Source organism: Protopterus annectens, chromosome 10.part0 (assembly GCF_019279795.1).
Source record: "Protopterus annectens isolate FY-2018-M chromosome 10.part0, PAN1.0, whole genome shotgun sequence".
Taxonomy (NCBI): domain Eukaryota; kingdom Metazoa; phylum Chordata; order Ceratodontiformes; family Protopteridae; genus Protopterus; species Protopterus annectens.
In genome coordinates, this window is record NC_056744.1 from 1,205,257,879 (window position 1) to 1,205,271,982 (window position 14,104).

A 14,104-nucleotide genomic window follows, 5' to 3' on the forward strand; every position below is an offset into this window, starting at 1 on the left:
ATCATCAAATACCTGGTGCAGCACTACCACACCCTGTTTGGGCATACAGCCCATGATCTGCAGGAGAGGACCACCCTGTGGAACAATTTTTCCACATGGTAAATTATGTCGGCCTGCATAACTGCAGTTATGAGCAGGTCTGACATTGCTGCACTCATCTACTCCGCTATGCCCGTCGGCATGCTGCTGCAGTTAGGAGGGTCCAGCTTGCTACAGGGGGGAGTTCATGCCATCCAGCCTCCCTGAACATGCTGAGGAACTCCTCACCAGCCTCGGGGCACCTGCCTGCCCACAAATACAAGACCCTGCAGAGAGCATAGTGGAGGTGGGTGCTGCCCACACAATGGCTGAGGAGCATGCAGGTAAAGCCACAGGGCACATCAGTAGACTACTGTTGCATATCCATCTTCATCTGTAGAGTTTAATCATGCATATGTGAGTATATATATATATATATATATATATATATATATAATTATATAATTATATATATATATATATATATATATATATATATATATATATATATATATATATATATATGTATATATTTATATATATATATATAGTCTGTTGCTCTGTTGTAGTAATAAACAGATGTGCATAATCTGTAGTATTGTGGGTTTGTACTGTTGATGTACTGTAATGCTGCTCCCACCTTGTACCAATGCCACAGGTGTGGCTACTGACATCACATCTCTCACACAATTATGTAGCTCCCTCTGGTATACCTCTGGGGCAGCAGCCTGTAGCTGGTGAGTATGATGTTTGCTCAGGTTTGCCAATACACTGGTCATGTTATGGCCATGGAATAGTCCATGCACACATTTACACACCTACCCATAATACATGCTGTACATGTTCACTTATTGTTGCTGTTAACTGCATTACATCACAGTGGTCACCATGGTGGCATATCTGAAGGGTATGTAAGAGTCCTGCAATATAACTAACAACCTGTCATTGCAAGATGTGCGCACAGAGATGAACATAATGGTAGGACAAATGCCATACAGTAGTGACATGTCTCAAACATCACCCTTATACAGTGCTACAACAGTGTATAAACCACTATTACAATGGCAACTGTTACAGATCTACACTATGGCATATCAAAATACTGCATTCCACAATCCTTACAACCTGCAATGTGGTCCTAACATGAGCAATGAATGTGTAATATGGAATCCTGTGTTAGGACAGCAAATATGGGGAATGCATATCTTCACAAACACTGGAAGCATATGTGTGCATACATTCCAGATAACATATTGGAGAAGCAGCTTTTGATGTACTGCCAGCATGCACTCTTCATGAGTATGGACCTTCCAGCAAGTACAGGTCCTCAATGTCACACCAAGAAATGATCTGCTGTCCAGGACGTTTGGCCATCAAATGTGCCCACTTACCTGCAACAGAGGCAGCCATGGCTTGCACACATCTTACAAGCCATGAAATGGATCCCATACCCAACAGGTAGCACCCAGGATTTGGACATGTAGCCTTATCTCACCATTGCATATACCATGGCAAACAGTGCAGACAGTCATGTATGTGGAGAGGATGTATGGGACAGGATTAATGTAGAAAATAAACAGATGGCCATCCAAGACAGATGACAACATATGTTGCAAACTGGTCATGCAGGCTGCCTAGTAAAATGCACAACACTGAGGGAGTTGAAAGAATGTCTAGCAAGTACTGGCTGTGCAGTACCTGTGTCGGCAATTGCCATGACTCTGCATAAGTGTGGCCTGTGGGTTAGGGTAGTCAGATGGGACAGTTGTACCACAGGAAACACCAGCCAAGGCTCTCTACAGGAAGAGTATGCATAACAGCAAAAGTCCCCCAAAGGCATGCATTGCAATGTGCACTGGTGTACCAAGACCAAGTTGGAAATTTACAGACTTTATCAATTAAGATACATGTGCTGCACAACCAACACCTCACCCTACTTCAGACCCACCATCCCCGTCTGTACCTTGCTGGTGCCAGTGTACAATTGTATGTTTGCCATTCATTAGCAGGGACTAGGCCATGGTGTTCAGAGTTTGGGACACTGCAAAATGACACACGTGTAGGCCATAGATGTCAAGCATTTGCAAAAATGCTAAGAATGGGGAGGAGGTTTCATCCTGAAACACAACAGTGCACTGAAGTTTGCTAAGAATGGCTATATCTGCACACAGTCAAGGTCATGGACTGTGGCAGACATAACCCTGACTCCACAGCAATAGTGATGGCACTGTGTGACCTCCAAGGGCTGTGCACATGAGTTGACCTTGCAATCATGCAAAGTTGGGGGACATTTGTAGGGCAGAGTGACCAAATACTGGCAAATGCAGATGACCCATGATAGTATACCCCTTCCAGGAAAAGTGACTGCTGTAGTACACATAACAGTTTGTGCAACAAACCATCATGACAAGGGTGTGCACACATATGCTCCCACAAATTGTATGCATCTCAATCAGCATCTGCACAGCTATCACATTTGTTTGATACTGCATTTGTGTGTACAGGTCATATGTCACATATCAGGTTCATGTAATGATAACATATGCCGTAATGTGGCCCCATGGCATATCAGGGAAGAGGGTGCCATATCAATAAGGGTGTGTACACTCTCCATAGCCATGGTAAGGTTTGTAGGTTGACAGTGTGATTGTAATTTATTGGCCATACATGCACTGCTGATGATGAGATCTGTAAATCAGACATCAGGCATTCACAAATGACATCTGTCTACATATCATCCCAGGTATGTGTCAGACAAACACACAGGGGCTGTGAGCAGCAGAGCAAACATAACTGACACACATATACACATTCATCAATGGTGTGTACACCTGTGAGGTATGGTGCACAGTACATGCCAGGGTGCCAAACCGGTGTACAGCAATACTGTGTACCTGGCTGCAGTGTATTCCAGGGGAAGGAGCATCACCTACTAACACAACCCATGCACCACAGAGATGTAGAATGTTGGTAACAGGGATTGCATATAGCTGCACTACATGCTGTTGAGTGCCATATGTCATGCATGTTGACCAGATGGGTAATGAGAGGTCTGTGTGCAATATCTTTGTGCAACCTCACCTGTAAGTGTGTGGTGTGTGTGTGTGTGTGTGTGTGTGTGTGTGTGTGTGTGTGTGTGTGTGTGTGTGTGTGTGTGTGTGTGTGTCCATGTATGCACATGTGTGAGTGTGGGGTTGTTCATACCTCTCAACTTCCCTTAGAAATTGTGCAGTAGATAGACATGGACAGACAAATTAGACACCAGGAATACTTTTCTGAAATGTAATCACAGGACAGCTGATAGTATAATAAAGTATGCAGCATAAAAGATGCACTGGAAAGGAAAACTAGACACCAGGGATACTGTTTTAATTTCAATCAGCAGAAAGGTGGAAGAATACCCACATATGCAGCACTAAAGATGCATTGGGGAATTACTAGACAACACCAGAGAGTATTTTTAAATATTACTGTAGTCCACATAAAAAGTTAAGAGAACAGATCTTGCATCTACTGAACAATAGTTAAGTATGAAACTCCAGTGTATGACCTTATTGACTGACTGTAGTAGCCCATAACATATGGGGGCCATGCTCAAGATGTCTGGACTAAACCAGGTTGAGCACTTGATAACATCAGGGAGTCTTTGAAAAAATGACTCCAATCAAGATAAAGAGTTAATGGAGTAACAGGTCATGTTTTGTGATCACTTTTCTGAGCAATAAGAAGAATGATACATTAATGATTGATATCATTGACTGTAATTATTGAAGACTGATGTGGGATGGGAAAAATAAGAGAAAAAACTATGGACATTCTGTAAACTCAGGGACAGGTAAGTAGTTTGGTGGAATGTTAGGGTGTATGCATGTGCGTTTGTTTGCGTGTGTGTGTATGTGTGCACTATTAAGCAATGACATACAGGTCTTAAAGTGTGTTTCTTGTTTACCCCTCACAGGTAGTGAGGTGGGTCAGGGTCCCTCCTGCAGGCAATCTGATATTGGTGTCCATACAGACACTGAAAATGATGATAGATGTGTTAAGACACAGGTGGGTTTGTCAGGGGTGGAAGCTGCACCATTGTTTGACATCCCACTGATATCCACCCCATCCCTGCACACAGTCACAGTGCCTCTACATCACCAGTGGCCATAGCTGAGGGACAGTTGGTGGTTAGTGGCATGGGACAGGACAGTGTGCTTTCTATGGCATGTGTGTCTGGACACAACAACCATAACCAGATGTCCAGTGGGGTACCACATAAGCAGATGTACAGGGGTGCTCATTGGAAGGCTGCTGGTCATCATGTCCATGGCAGAAGTGCCAGATCTGGTGTCACCAGATGCATGTTTCAGGCCATCGTGGAGGCACAGGCACATATGGAACGGTACACCAGACAGGCTCTGAGGTTGCAGAGGGCTACTCATTCAGCTGTTATTGACAACATCCGTGATCTTGCAGGTGCCCTCTGTTATTTTTCAGAGGTCATGGAGAGACAGTTGTGTGAGATGGTGGGAATCCTCGACCTTGGAATATCTGTTGGTGGGAGTGGTGCGTCAGTCACGTGGCTGTAGGCCAGCAATACCAACAGCTGGAGGTCAACATGGATGTGCCAGAACACAGAGCCACTCCCATAGTGGCAGTACCAGCCCTAGCACTGCAGAGGGGGCTGTCCACACCATATCAGGCTACATGCACGTGGTCCTGGCTAGTCTCAAGAGGCAATCCTGATCAGTGGACATATGTCATCATCAGGGGAGAGTACCATATCATGGCTTGTACCTGGTTGTGCCCGTGGAACCTCTGGCAGGCACAGTTCTCGTGTCCATGGCCAAAGATGGTGAACTGCACATCCTGCCAGGTATGGTCTGCAGCTGTCCAACAAACCCCTGTATAGGACAGCCGCATGGCAGAATTGTGTGCATGCATACACACACACACACAATACCAACACACCTAGGGCAACCCCATACCTACACACACCACATCACAACAGCCCAATTAATAATTAAGCCCCCTCACTCACACACATGGTGTCAAACGTCTCTGGCAAACCAACAGCACACCCTGTGCATATGATGATACCTGTGCCACATCCCTGTCATCCATAACATAGATGCAGGGACAAGCTAATATGGTTCTGATGCACAGGGTGACTGTACTACATTGTACCAATGAAATGCTGTGTAACATGTTGTCAGCAGTTATGTGTAATGCTTACATGTCAGGAAGTGTAGCTATCCAGCCATGATACATTATAGCTGTTATTAACACTGAGTGATTGTGGTCTCCATAATGTATTCCGTTTGTGTTCCAGGTGTCCATGTGTCAGCAGGATGATGGTCTGCTGTTGTATACTATAAGGGGTAAGGCACTGTGATGGCACCTTGGCTGTGCCATATCCTGGGTACAGGTGAACACATGTCACAGGTCTGTATAACAGTTACTGCATGTGCCACATGGCCGATAGGTCTAGGTGTGGTGTATACAGGTGTGTTCATGGTGGCTGATGTCAGCAGCCCTTCTACAGTGGACAATGGTAAGTGTACTGGGTGGTACACACCATGTGTTTGTGTATAGCACACACAGAGGCTTTGCTGTTGATGCAACACACAGAGAATACTGTACACATGGATGTATATACCTGTACAAGGAACCCATTTTAACCTATGTAATTCCACTAAGACAGAATAGGCATGACAACACATTGGAAAATAAGCAGTTTAATGTCATTGACAATGGTACTGACAGGGTATATGCCCCCTTCCCCAATATAGTGCAATCCTCAACTCGGTATACCTAGGTGTGCTGGTGTGGGTGGCACAGCCCTACCCTTTAGAGGGTGAGAGGTGCTGTAGAACCGCAGATAGTGTGATAGACAACTACTTAACCTGTTAACATTAACTGTACAGTATTAAAGCCAGCTAAGTGGGGGGATGCACTCAACAGTAACTGCAATGATGGTGGCTGTGTCCATAAGTGCCACACCCAGCTATATATACCAACCCCAATATCTCTGTACACCTATACAGTGGAGAAGAGGGCATTTACACATGTACCACTAGTTGTGATGGAATGTATGTCCACAGGATGATACTTATGAAATATTAGCATTTGCCAGGCAGTTCTCAGACAGATGACCTCCTGGGACGTATATTATGCAAACGGAAGTTACTTGGCAACACTGGGACTAGAACCCCTACCTAGGTATGTAGTGCTACTGATGCGTGTGGCCTTAACTGCACACACCACACAGCTTTTAGGATGAGGTGTGTTCCATGTTACATGTTAGGTGAAGAACATCCCCAGTCCTGTACAGTATGGTAATGGGGGATGTACTGATTGTTTATGGACAATACATAGTGTGACATACTGTCATATACACATTGACAAACCATAAGAGTCATACACACATCTGAGAGACCTGAGCTTATCAGTGATAACTACCTTGTCAGTGTTTCCATTCTGTTACAGATAAGTTGTACACAGCAAATACATGACTGGGCTGGATAGTGTTATCAGTTACCTGTATGGTTTAAGGTGACAGTGGACCCCATATAGTGGGACATGTACTGCGGGTTCCATGGTGTAAAGACAGTATATCCAGCACCCACACCCCACAGTGGATATTGTATGCACTGAAACCCATGATAACACTCTGACATACCCACCATCACACATTGACCAGGACTGCAATACAACCCCTTGTCTATCCCAAGAGTGTTACTACAGGGATATACATCTAATGCACATGCCACAAGGATAGTAGGGTGATGCATTGTCATGGGTCTCCTATGGTCAGCAGCATCACTATCCCTAATACTGTTGGGCAATGTGTATTGTATTAGGAGAATGTGTCCTCAAAATTCTGTATCCTACAAATATACAAGCATGCACACATACACGCACTAGCCAGAACTCAGAGGGTACCCCATGCCTATCAACCCATTTGTACAACAGTGTTGTGCTGGTACTGCAAGCCCCATGTAGCCCTTAGGGAGAAGAGTGTAACAAGGTACATGTAATGCCAGGTACAGCAGCAGCCACATCTAACTATGGCAATGGGGGAGATGGGAAGTGTAGGGATGTGTGTACAGTGGTATCATGCTACCTGCCATGTGCCAGCAGGCCATCTATAAACAGATACTACAGGGGTGATCCTCAGGGTGAGAGTTACATGCAACATCCAATCATTTGGTTGCCTCTTGCAGAGGGCCAGTGAGGTGCTCCAGTTGACATATATGCAACATGTATTACATAACATGGTCAATGTCTGTCTTGGAGACCTGTACCCAAGCATGTTCTGTTGACTGTGGTAGTGTAGTTGAAGTATTCATGGCATGTGGTGAGTACAGGGTGTGGATTCCTAGCTGTGGCATTCATAACACAGCTGGACAGATATGTCAGTGTCAGTCAAGCATAGATTGTCTGTAAGCAGCCAAGATGAATACCTGCCATCTGCACAACTGTACAGAGGACAGACAGACATCAGCTAGCCAAATGGCTATGCATTAGGATGAATGTGTTGACAGATAGATGTCTGACACTGATAGGTATGCCATGACTACTTGACACCAGCCCTCAATGACATGTCCTATACACACAGTAGTCTACAGTTATTATCCACATGTCAGATTAATATCCAGTAGGAAATATTTATTGAGACATAGCTGACACACAAAGAACACATCGGTGAGGACTCAGAGTCCATCTTTGAATGCAGGGGTGTTTGGTTCCAGTGCTACAATCTGCAATCTACTCTTACTTGGGAAAGCACTGTCAACAGTAGTAATGTAATGATACACTACATGCCAGTGTGACTGCATATAACCTGGGATACTACCCATGTATGCAACACATTCAAATGGAAAAGAGTGTTGTACAAGCCATAAATACCCAGGTGTCCCAGACAGTAGACTCACACCCCTTGCTACTGTAATAACAGCACATAGACGCATATGTACATGGAATTAAATACACTTATTAATGATGTCATTACCCTGCTATTTTATCAGACCGAAAGATGAGCACTGGTTACCAGGGCTGTGCCATGCTTAGCAGGTTTCAGTATTGCTCTAATATAAATGCTAAGCACATTTGCGCATTGGTAAGCAAAGCCTACATGGTGTAAGTGCCTGTACGTTTAACCATACGTTAGCAGCCCTTACCATCGAGCAAACCCACACAAACCCAGCTAAAGCTGCTCAAAACTGCCTTAACCACTCTGCATCCAACAGCCCTTGTTCTGCCCAGCAACAAAATAAACAGTTGTTGCAAGTCTTAAACCCAGTACCCTGTATACTACAGTCACAGCAGTTAACAACTAAGCCATCAAAGCTGTGAAAACTCTTGCTATTTTTTTTTCCACTATATCGGTCAGTACACATACTGATAAGTATTGAACAACTGCTACGACTTCTACAATTGTGATATTACTGTTGAATCACATATGTTTTTATATCTAAATATACACATATTAGATAATACAGTGTGATACATCTGGGAAGGTATATACAACAGTCATGTTTACATATAACAAGGATATATATATATATATATATATATATATATATATATATATATATATATATATATGTATATATACAGACATATATGTATATATATATATATATATATATATATATATATATATATATATATATATATACATATATAGATATATGTGTACATGTACATGCACATATATATTCATATATATGTATTTATATACATCTGTATATTGTGTTATATATATATGGTCATATATATATATATATATATATATATATATATATATATATATAAAAGTCGAACCCCGGGATTCATGAACCTTGCGCCAGGCGCACGCATGGCGTAGGTGTCACAACGCCAGACATGGCCGCCAAGCGATTCAGGTACGATCCAAACCCACGTGCATCAGCGGCGTACGCCGGAGTTGCACCGCCTCCGGCATAGGTATGTTAAATACTCCATGTGCGGTGTTGCACCATGCAAATGAAGGCAAGTAGCGATTCACGGCGGCGGCGTAGCATAACAGCACGGCAATGTAAACCAAAAAAAAGGTTTACATATATCCAAACATGACATAGGAGTAACGGAAGGCTGCCAACGTCATGTGTCATAGTGGTGCAACATGGCAATGTGGAAAGAAACCGAGAATGTCAAAGGAAAACCTGCAGAAAATGTAAATAACGACATAAATGTCATGTACGCAAAAACCACAGCAGAACCCCAGGACATGTCCGCGGAAGGTGAGGAACAATGAAGTAATATGACAATGCCATAAAAGAGCAGTATAAGACACATCAGCATCACAGCCACAATACACCATAGTATGAATGGAAAGCCACAAGCACAGCCCAAGGGTTGCCAAGGAGTGGCGTCGGTGTCTGGCGCCGTAACCATGTATTAGTAGTCAATGCCATGCAAATGAGGCAGATAATACTGAATCGCAAAACCCCCGCTGGCGTAAGGCTGCACCAAACGGCGCAGCGGTAAAACACCGAGGAGTGGCCTAGAGGGAATACCTGTCAATCGCAGAGGGGTGTGCCGCTGTAGGAGGAAGCACATTGGAGCCCAGCAAACCTGGGCTGTACAATGCACATCACAGCATCAGGACCGGCATGTGAGGAAATAGATGCGCTGAGAGTATACAATGCGCGCACAGATGCATGTGCACGAGGATGACGACGTTCCCCAAACCAGTCATGTGACGGCCGCCCCGTCAACAACCATGGATACAGGAAGGTGATGCGGAGAATATGAGGAAATGCGGAAGCAGTGTAATTGACTGGTAAAGAGCAACTAACACCAATCAACCGAGGGAGGGCAATCGGCGGCAGCTGACAACTCTGCATGCAGAAATCTGCAAAACGCGAAAGGGCAGGAATATGAATGCAAAGAAAGTAGTGGATGTTGCAGACATGCAAAGATCGAACAACCGATACAGCACAGCCAAGGAGAGAGTTAGCATAACGGGCGGCAGACAAAATGCATGACATGTCATGTGCCTGCAGGATGCACTCCGTAAATAGTAGGTGCAACGCAGAAACAGTAAAGTAAGGTGTAAAGCTAAACCAATGCAGGCAAGTGTAATGTAACACCAAAGGCAACAGCGTTGCAGTGCCAACGGTAAAACACGGTAGATAACCCACAGATACGGCAGCAGAGACACCCAATGACATCACCGGGTGTACAGCACAACACTATAAAGTGGGAATGCACACAACACACAGTGCGAATTCCCAAACGCTGCGCCTTACAGTGTAAACACACGGGGAACTTTTAAAATGTATATGTTGGGTGCTGCCGTGGCCGTGATGCATCAGCATGTGCTAGAGACAGACGGAGTTGCGGAGGAGGGTGCCGACAACTACCGGAGGCCTCAGAGGAGAAGGAGAGTGTTCAGACCAAGGGTGACCTACCAGGGGCTGCAAGACCTGGAGATAGTAGAGCGTTACAGGGTGGACAGGGACACATTACAGCAAATAGTGGAGCTGTGCTGGCCAAGCCTGAGAACAAGAGACAACAGAGGGGAGCCCATCCCAGTGGACACAAAGGTATGTGTAAGCTTGCGAATACTGGCAACAGGTACCTTTCAAAGGCCAACCGGGGATATAATGGGCATCTCACAGGCATCAGCATCCAGGGTACTACACCAGTTTCTGGATGCCATGTTACGACATGCCCATGAGTATATATACTTCCCCAGATCTCAGGAGGAGTTGGCTAGCAATATGCGCCACTTCCACCGTGTGGCACAATAGCCGGAGGTACTGGGTGCGATAGACTGTACGCACATAGAAATCAAGTCACCACCCGGTGAGCAGGGTAGACGCTACATAAACTGCAAGGGATTCCCCTCCATCAATTGCCAGGTCGTGTGCAATGAGCAGGGCATTATCATGGATGTGTGTGCTGGCAGCCCCGGAAGCTACCACGACTCCCATATCTGGCATGCCTCACAGCTGTATCAGGTATTCGCCAGGGGGACATCACACAAGGACACCTTGTGGGGGATGCTGGCTACGCATTGGAGCCGTGGATGATCACACCCATCAGAAATGCACACACACACATGCAAGAACGCCATAATGAGGCACACGCACAAACCAGAATAATCATAGAGCGTGTGTTTGGGATGTTGAAATCACGGTTCCAGTGCTTGGATACATCTGGTGGAGCCTTGCAGTACTCTCCAGGCACATGTGCCCACATATTCATAGTATGTGCTATGCTACATAATATGATCCTGCGGAAACAGCTGCCGCAGGGACATAATGGTGTAGGGCCACCAAGCCCGCCACAACTGCCAAGGCAAGCACAGGCACAGGGCGTTCAGTGCCATGAACACACTGTGCCATCCCCAGTAGGCAGACGGAGGCGCATCTAATATGCCTATGCCTTGGCAAAGAGGGAACGATAGCACATACTCTGACAGCGTAGGCCCCATGGACTGACACCTCCCTACCTGCACACACAGTGAAATGGACGTCACACAAACATGTCCCCGTAATGTGTACTGCATGGGCGGTCCCATGTGCGACTCCAACATAGGTAGCACCCAAACACTGCACAACCAACAGCCAGCAGAGCATGGAACGCCAACACCTCAACCGCACGCTGGTCCGACAGCAGACGGCATAGCCGTATGCTGCCACGCTCGCGCAAGGTGTCTACATATGTACATATGTGCATACACAAATATGGATATAGATATCATTACACACATAGAAATATATGTACACATACACAGATATAAAGTACAACAAGTTAAACAGGGAATCACAGGGATGCAAGGTTACAGATGCAGTAAGATGCGAACTCTCAACATAGTAAACATACTGAACGACAACCCGACTATCCGGGAGGGTGGACAGAGCAGGAACGCCACCCATGGAAAGGTCAACCCACCTAAATGCATATTCGCCATTCGATGATCGCCAGGCCACGATACAGTAACAGGACATGTGCGTGTAATATTCATAGGATATGAGGGCGGAGGTAGACACCGCCGCGATGTGGTCAACATAGGTACTGTGTGCAACCGTCCCTGCGAAGCGGCAGTATGTCTATGTGTGAGGTGAGGGTGTCGTGTGTTCCGCTGTGCCAGTGTAATGTGTGTGACACTATAAAATGTGTATGTAGGTGGCATGTGACAGGCGGAGTGGAATAACATGTGTAGGCATACAGTATAGGAACCACAGGCGTATGTATAGCAGTACCCACAAAGTAGTACTGAGAGCTCCTCACTGGCTAGGCGCGTGGTGACGTAAAACGATGCAAATCGAAAATGTCCCAAAATGTACCACAGGAGTATAGCCAACATGACATGCAAAGGACGCATGTACAAACCATCACCGTATGTATGGCGCCAACATGTTAATTCCAATACGATATATCGGCAACGTTACGCAGCAATAGTTATGTACCGTGGAAATATGCATGTGCTACCCCGGCACCGATCGTGGACACGTATTGTCCCGTAAACACCACTGTGTGTTCTACGAGTGTTAAACAAGCAATCGCCACCCGAATAGGTGGCAACCGGTAGCATACAGGCCGTCTCAACTACAGGACCACAATGACCGTAAATATCCATGACAAAATGCCAAGGGATAGTCGGCACGTACGAACAGCTGCAGATATACTACCGATGTGATGGAGGAATACATGCAGGAAGCACACAGGCAGGCGGTACCGACAGCAGACAACATCAAAAAAACCTACACTCCTAGAACAACAGACAGGTAACTTGTAACTCCCCAGGCAGGGATGGAGCACACACAGAAGCATACCGTGTATGTACAAATGCAAGGCCCACAACCCGTACCCGTCACCCACAGCCGCCGATATACCCCATCGCACATATCAAAGGGATACAATCCGAAATAGCAGCATAAACATACAGGCAGTTAATGACAGCGGCATACCCGCAACATCCCGCGTGGGAACCACTATCAGCAGCGGATGCATACCTGCATCCGTTGTGTACAGGAATACAAGAGCTATGTTACACATCAGAATGCAAAACGCCATCGACAGACGCCGGCAGGACACGGACACCCACATGTGGAACATAATACCATACCCAACACACACAATCCAAGGCTAACACCACAGCCAAATGTACCTGACGCCACACATAGCGGTTGTAGTCACACATAATATAACACAATACATACCATCCCCACGAAGGTAGTGCAGATAACCAACGCCCAGACGATGAATGAACCATGGCCTAGTTCCGATGAGTACCGCATTTAATGGAGGAGATGCACAGGTGATATGCGCATAAGTACACACCGAGGAACAGCTATTGGTGTGATGAACCCACATGCCGCAGGTGACGACGGATATAAGGAAGACTCCCAGGATAGTCAAACTGTATGTTCATACCGAACAAAGACGTTATTCCTACAAGAGCCGATCACTTGTCAGTAGCGAGACACAAACGGAATACGGAAAGCAATACAGGAAAGGTATGTAGAACCCACGAGATGTACTGGTGTGTAACGCATGATATGTATGACGAATCAGCACTGTATGTGAACGGTGTTTGTCAGTAAAGATACCTGTCCATAAAGGAGAGAGTGGTGAAAGGTGGTTATGTAGTGTTAACCTGCTGAGTATACCAACCACTGTGGACACCGTGTGCACAGCAGTGGGACATCATGTACACAGCTGGGATAGGCCAAGGGGTGCCATCGTGATTTAAAACACAGAACAATGCCACCACCCACGCTGATGCTGGCAGTGGATGTCCAACAATGAAGTGCCACAGCAGGATAGGACATGTATGTATAGTGTCACAGCACACATGTGTATGGGCAGATATTGTCGATGTCATACGTAATGTGTGCACGACGCACGTATGCCTCGCAGTAGGGGTGACATGTCAAGTATGTATAATGTAAAGGTATCATGATGGATACCCTCAGACATAATACACAGTACCACAGGCATAGCATGCATGATGGATGTATGGCCTAGTGTTATGTACATTAACAGGATATGTATGGCCTGCAGATATGGGACAGAGCAGTAGCAGAATAGCCACCCAAAATGGAAGGAACATCAAGTAAAG